Source organism: Humulus lupulus, chromosome 1, assembly GCF_963169125.1.
Source record: "Humulus lupulus chromosome 1, drHumLupu1.1, whole genome shotgun sequence".
NCBI lineage: Eukaryota > Viridiplantae > Streptophyta > Magnoliopsida > Rosales > Cannabaceae > Humulus > Humulus lupulus.
The window spans coordinates 23,262,852-23,270,961 of NC_084793.1; the positions used below are offsets into that span (position 1 = coordinate 23,262,852).

An 8,110-nucleotide genomic window follows, 5' to 3' on the forward strand; every position below is an offset into this window, starting at 1 on the left:
TTCAAACATTTTGAAAAAATGAGGAGTAGTAGATGTCTGCTTACTATCTCCAAGGAATCCACTAGGTCGGAGTAGGGTAGGTTGGAATTCAGAATAAGATAATTAAATAATAAAATATTGATTTTCTCTTTGGTGATAAAAGTTTACAACGAAATATGTGTAGAAAAATATATAATATATTGTCAATGTTCTGGGAATTTTCTGAATGTCATTTGCAGGCTTTTAAATTTTTGGGATAGCTTAGAATATAGATATTACGCTGCCGAAATTTTGGTAGAGGTAGGGGTCTAAATAAATAATTATATAATAAATAAAACTTTGAATAATTAGAATTAACTAAATAAATTAAAAAATTTGATAAATAATTTAATTTAATATTAACAAATTTAATAATATTTTTAAATAAATTAAAAAATTATCATTTAAGATAATATTAACAAATTTAGTAATTTTAAAATAAATTAAAAAATAATAATTTAATTTAATATTAATAAAATTAATGATTAAAAAATAAATCATTAATTAATTAAGATGAAAAAGTTTGATAGTTAAAAAAAACTAATTAAGAAAATAAAAACGAACAATTAAACAAATACTCGTGCTTAAATTATTAAAATATGAATTATTAATAATTTTAAACATTATAAAATAAGAGCTTACAAAACATCATAATTTTTTTATGGTATCATAAGATTTTATAAGACATCATAAAACAGCTAGTGTTAAAGAATATTTCATTTTTTGTTGCTTTTCTTTGGTTATAAAATTTGATCACCAAAGATATATATTATCACCTATTGATGATTTTTTCAAAATTATTTTTAATCACGAAAAACCTTTGACTCGTTCAGAGAGGCTGAGTCAGTAAGGACTCTTAAATATGCTTCTCCAAACTATCTAGGAATGTATGTGTCCGAATGGATAGTTTGGATTTGTTATGTACCAATAATTTGATCTATTACTCATTTTATTGTTTCGTTAGTAGAGATTTCAGTATGTGTCTCCTTATTTGTTTTCGTAAGTGGGTAGACTTAATTTTAGTTTGCGCACTTGTGAGAACATAGGGAGGATAGGAAATTATTGTGGAATTACGAGGATGCCAATAAAAGGTTAATGAACCTGCATGCTCCATACATGTTCACTCCTGAACATAGGCGAGATTTTTGTCAATTTTTTAAATGAGTAAAGTTGTCCGATGGTTTTTGTTCTAATCTGAAGAAAAAAGTCACAGACAATGACTCAAACATTGTTGGGTTGAAGTCTCATGATTGTCAAGTGATAATGCAATGATTACTTGTAGTAGGTGTTCAGAAGTTTTTACCAAAATCTATATCCACTACCATTACAGAATTGTGTAATTTCTTCACACAATCACTACTACAATTCAGACATCAGTCATCGGACATGAGAGGTCGGTTCTCCTTAAACAGACTTAACACATGTTCATAAGTCAGTTTACACAGAACTGACCTATCATGTATGTCTAAGGTAAGCATGGGAGGTTGGTTGCGCAAGAACCGACCTACTATGTGGACATGGTAGGTCAGTTCTGTGTGAACTGACCTCCCATGCTTGTAGAAGACATAATAGGTCGATTCATGCAAAACCGACTGATTAGTGCTCAAAAATATCATTTTATTAGTCTTAAAAGTTTAAAATTAATTAAGTTTTAAATAATATTTTCATGGATTTATTGTCATATATTTTATTTTTGAAAATATTAATTTTAATTTAATTTGTGTTTAATTTTCAAGAAATAAAATATATTTTGACACAAAGAAAAATAAAGAAGAAGGAAAGAATTAAAATTGAAGAAATCATGAAGAAAATGACATTTTTGAAGATGGAATGGCCCAAAATTAAGCTCAAACTGCTGCTCCCCCACGCTACCACATGGAAGCTTGCCATTCGCCCAGCCAAGCCTCCAGCCGCGCCGCCGAAGCCAAGCCGTGAGCCGCCTGCCACGCTGCTGCAGCGCCTAACGCACCTCCTGCCGAGCCACTCAGAACGCGCCACGTAGCCTAATGCTGTCCCACCCGTCAGCCTCTGCTCCCCACGCACCTGACCATGCCTGCCATGCTGCTGTCGCGCCTGACGCACACACCTGCCGAACCAACGAAGGCTTGCCACCTGTCCCACTTGCCTGCAATTTGTCTCCCACTTGTCCCACTTTGCTCCAATTATGCAGTCATTTCCCCCACTATTTTGTACACGATTTTACACGTTTTGGGTCCTATTTTCTCTATAAATAGAAATTATCATATTGTAGAGTAGGAAAAATACACTTTGTTATTTTGTTTCTTTTCTTGTTTCTAGTTTAGTTTTACTTGTTTTAGGTGACAAAAATGACTGAACTATTTTAGAAATATTGGTGAGGTTAGAGTGTAGTTTTTGTACTTCTTATTCTCAATAGTGATATTGATTCTTCTTATTCTTCATTTCCATATCTCATTAATTATTTTTTTTCTCATCTTCTAATTTCTTTTCTAAAATTATTTAGCATCTTTTACATAAGTTCAATCATGATTTTCTTATGTAACTTAGATTGTTAATTTATTTTAGTATATTTGTTATGTTATATGTCTTTTACTGCATTCTGCCAGTGGTATTTTGTCGCTCTTGGATATATATTATGATATGCTATGAAATTAGGAGTTAGATTCAATTTAATCTAGATTATTTAATTTGTGTTTTTAACATATACATCTTCCAGTTGCAATTAATGGTGTAGAATTGCAACTGTGTTTTGAATTAATATCAATATTAGATAGGTTTTATAGCACTACATTTCTACCTTGCCAGGCTCTTTATCTGATCATTTTCCCTATTCTATAATCTTAATTTCACAAAATCCATATCTTCAATTCTACTTGATTTTTATCTTTTATTTACTAATCTAATCTTTAGTTGTGTTTGCCTCTCTGTGGATACGACATAGCCCGATTACTACTGTGATCGCTTAGGAGTTTATTGGGCGATATCACCGACCTACCATGTTGTCATGGTAGGTCAGTTCTGTGTGGACCGACCTACCATGTCAGCAAGGCCTACCATGTCCTACCTTGCTGACATGGTAGGTCGCTACTATGTGAACCGACTTATTATGTCTCATTATAAGAATTTTAAAATATATTAATTTATTTAAACTATAAATATATATATATATGTAAGCTATTAGTGTATGAAATGATTGTAAGAAATTTATATTTATTAATATTACATTATAATGTTTTGAAGTATAAATAAATAAATGAATTAAATTAAATTAATATATTTTAAAATTTTAATTAGAGTATCCTTAACAATATATTTGTGTAATGACACAGAATCGAACTAACATATCTTTTAAAAAATTATTTAAGACACTACACTTTTATCAAATTTTTATTTATTTATTTTAAATTGTAAATACTATTAAATTAAAATATTTTTTATTTATAAAATATAATTATAAATGTAATATTAACAAATATAAATTTTATATTATTTGAATTGTATGAAATAAGTGTAAAACAATATACTTATTAATATTGCATATATTATAATTTTTTAAATATAAATAAATTATTTGTAATTAAAACAAATTAATTTAATTTTTTATAAACAAGAAAATATTTTAATTTAATAGTATTTATGATTTACATTACAAAAACTTTATAAAATAATTTAGAGTATCTCCTTAATAATTTTTTAGATGACATGGTAGGTCGGTTGTGTGAGAAATGACTTCTCATATGACATGGTAGGTCAGTTGTGTAGAACCGACTTACCATGTCATTATAAAAATACATTATTAAAGATACTCTAATTTGTTTTATATTTTTTAAATTTTAAAATATATTAATTTATTTAAACAATACATATATATAATTTATTTGGGTATGAAATTGTTGATGCCGTTTTTTGTCAACAGTGAAATAAGAGCATGAAAACAATAATCAGTTATGGCCAACTAATATATGATAACACAAATGAGATTTTTTACGTGGTTCAGCAATTAACTCTGCCTAGTCCACGAGTCCTTGTTATTAAACTTAAGATGATCTCTGAAAATTCTTCAAGGATGAATTCCCCAAAGTTTTCTCTCAAGATCACAAAAATTTTCGTCCTTTACAATGGTGCATGACCTCTCTATTTATAGAGAGGATTTCAGAATACTATCCCACATATTTCGGGAAGTTATTCTGTTTATGCAAAAAAAAAATTAATGGCATTCAAAGCATGCAATCCTACATACAAGGAAACGTCCCCTGAAGATCAAGGGGCGTATAACTGAACAATTAATATCCCTTGATTATAGGGGATTTATAGCAATCAATGTAGACCGCGTCTCTCATTGATGATTCACTAAGATATTCAAAGTTATTATCTTATATCACCAAGGCCCTATTCACCCAGGTCTCTTATTGACTTTCGAGCTATAGCATCTTCCCGAGATCACATGACTTCGAGCTCATACGTGTGTCAGGCTCGGAACCTTGATCCGAGGCCATCCTGAGAACAGACGCACTTCGGGGTCTGTCTTTCAAGCTTGTGAGGATCTCGAGGCTACCATCTTCGAAGTCGTCTCTGCTTCGCAGGCTCGATGCCTAGACTTCGAAAATGTTCCAAACATTACGAGTCCATTCATTACGAATCCAGCTTTCGAGGTCACAATTCTTATGGCTCGAAATCTGGGTGTAACAGAAATAAGTATAAAAAATATATACTTATTAATTTTACATATATTATAATTTTTGAAAGATAAAAAAATTATTTGTAATTAAAAAATTTTATTTCATTTTTATAAACAAGAAAATATTTTAATTTAATAATATTTATAATTTATAATAAAAAAATTTATAAAATAATTTAAAGTATCTCTTTAATGATTTTTTAAATGACATGATAAGTCAGTTGTGTGGGAAATGACTTCTCTTGTGACATGGTAGGTCGGTTGTGTGTGAAATGACTTCTCATGTGACATGATAGGTCGGTTGTGTGGGAACAGACCTACCATGTCATTATAAAAATATATTATTAAAGATATGTTTTTAGATTATTAAAATTTTAACATATATTAATTTATTTAAACAATACATATACATAATTTATCTGGGTATGAAATCAGTATTAAAAAAATATACTTATTAATATTATATATATTATAATTTTTTAAATATAAATAAATGAATAAATAAATAAATTATTAATAATTATAAATTTTAATATAATTTTTATAAATAAGAAAATATTTTTATTTAATAGTATTTGTAATTTAAAATAAAAAACTTATAAAACAATGTAAAGTATCTTTTTAATAATTATTTTAAATAACATGGTAGGTCGGTTGTGAGGGAAATGATTTCTCATTTGACATGGTAGGTCGGTTATGTAGAACCGACCTACCATATCATTATAAAAATACATTATTAATAATACTCTAATTTGTTTTATATTATTAAAATTTGAAAATATATTAATTTATTTGGGTATGAAATAAGTATAAAAAATATATACTTATTAACATTACATATATTATAATTTTTGAAAGATAAATAAATTAATAAATTATTTGTAATTACAAAAATTTATTTCTTTTTTATAAACAAGAAAATATTTTAATTTAATAATATTTATAATTTATAATAAAAAAAATTTATAAAATAATTTAGAGTATCTCTTTAATAATTTTTTAAATGACATGATAGGTCAGTTATGCAAGAAATGACTTCTCATGTGACATGGTAGGTCGGTTGTGTGGAAACAGACCTACCATGTCATTATATAAATATATTATTAAATATTTGTTTTTAGATTATTAGAATTTTAACATATATTAATTTATTTAAACAATACATATGCATAATTTAGCTGGGTATAAAATCAGTATTAAAATAATATACTTATTAACATTATATATATTATAATTTTTGAAATATAAATAAATAAATTATTAATAAATATAAATTTTAATATAATTTTTATAAATAAGAAAATATTTTTATTTAATAGTATTTGTAATTTAAAATAAAAAACTTATAAAACAATTTAGAGTATCTTTTTAATAATGTTTTTAAATAACATGGTAAGTCGGTTGTGAGGGAAATGACTTCTCATGTGACATGGTAGGTCGGTTGTGTGGGAACAGACCTACCATGTAATTATAAATATATATTATTAAAGATGCTCTAATTTTTTTTAGATTATTGGAATTTTAAAATATATTAATTTATTTAAACAATACATATATATATATATATAATTTATTTGAGTGTGATAGTACAAAAAAGTTGTCTTTTAGCGACTACATCAAAATATCGTCGCTAATTCCATTTTTATATACACGCCAACTATGCTCGCCTGGAATCAATTTTTTTTTTTTTTGCCGTTTTTTAAATACAAACCCCTAAAATAAAACCCTCACCGCCTCTTGCGCTCTCAATTTTCTCCTTCAGTGTCGCACCTCTCTCTCTCTCCCTCTAAGGTTTTTCCCCCTCGCCTCCTCTCTCCCTCTAACTCCCTCAATGCAAGCTTCCACTCAACCTCTCCCTTAGATCTCACTCTCTCCTCCAGGTAAGTAAGAGATCCTATCATTTTTTTTTCTTTCTGTTTTCTTCTTTCTACTTATTTTTTTAAAACCCATGTCATTTCTCTCTCTTACATAGTTTCTTTCGCACTCAAAGATATCTCTCTCAGATCGGTCCTTAGGTAAGTTTATTATAGTTTTTTTTCTTTTGATTTTTCCGTACTTTCTCTATTCTTACTTTGTATTTTTTTTTTTTTTTGCTATTTTCATTTTTTTTCTCTCTGCTATTACTGTATTTTTTATCTTGTTTTGATTTTGCTATTTTTGTCAGTGACCGATTCTAAGCTAAATCTCTATCTCTGTGGCTCTTCTCTTTTTCTCACAGGTAACATAATATATTTATATATATATATATATTAAGTTTATTTTTTTCAATGAAATCTGAAAGTTTTTTTTTTCTGCCTCTGGTTGTGTGGTACCGCTCATAGATGCACTTGTTGAAGTATTTTTATATGTGTATTTATATATATATATATATATATATAATGAGAGAAAGTTTGCAGTAACACTGTCTCTTGTGCAGATATTTTAGCACTTGCCGCAAGAAGAGTCCTTTTGGTATACATATATTTTCAACAAATTTATTTTCATTAATTTTCCTAATATTTGATTAATTATAACATATATATGTTAATGTATAGCTGATCATTTCTATATTATTTTGGCCACACTCTAACATGATGAACTGTAATTATTGGGATTTGCCTTTTCTTATTTGAACATTTTATCATTGAATGAGTGTGCATATGTTTTTAATGTATTTTGGATTTTGTGCTTTTTCTTTTTCTTTTTTCAATCTATACCTATCATATATTATTTTGATAGTGTATAAATTTTATTTCCAATTGCATCACTTAACAAGTTTGCATGTGTTACACGAAGATTTTGAGACAATAAATTATCACCTTGAAGGCTGGACTCGTCGAGTGTGAGCTCGAGATATATAAAAATGCGTGTTCATGGTACACCTATAAAACCCTCGAAGCAAGACGGCAACCTCAAAGACATGTAGCCTCGGGATTCTTTCTGAGCTCGAAAGAACATAGCACCGGGATACATCTGATATCGTGTGTCTTCGGATCGAGTAGCCCGAGTATAAAGAGTGCAAGCTCGAAATATGACAGCCTCGACGGTATTTATCTGCCCCGAACAGGTCTTGGAGTAGGACGGTCAGTTCATAACCTATCTATAAACCTTGACTGATGCGATGCTGATTGCTGATCTTGGAGATTTGATGAATCATCTGATGTAACACGTTTTGTACATTTAAAGATATTTATTGTTGTAACGTCCCGACATTAAAGGGATATTAACAAGTATGTTATCCGTTTTCCTGGTCTTCATGGGACGTTTCCTTGTATATAGGAGTTACAACATTTAATATCATTATTTCAATTAATAAGAATGAGTATCTTCTCGAAGTATGTGGGAATGAACTCTGGAAACTCTCTATAAATAGAGAGGTCATGAACACTTAAAAGAGGACGGATCTTTTGCTATCTAGAGAGAAAACTCCAAGTTCTAATAAAATAGAGTCGTGGA

At 28.5% G+C, this 8,110-nt stretch overlaps 1 long non-coding RNA gene across 1 annotated transcript; it reads left to right on the top strand.

The window, feature by feature from the left end:
* Positions 1-6,289: 6,289 nt before the first annotated feature.
* LOC133818040 (uncharacterized) lies at positions 6,290-8,110 on the top strand. Its single transcript, XR_009885789.1, has 4 exons — positions 6,290-6,555; positions 6,648-6,690; positions 6,840-6,893; positions 7,451-8,110. It is a non-coding gene; the product is annotated as an uncharacterized LOC133818040 (long non-coding RNA).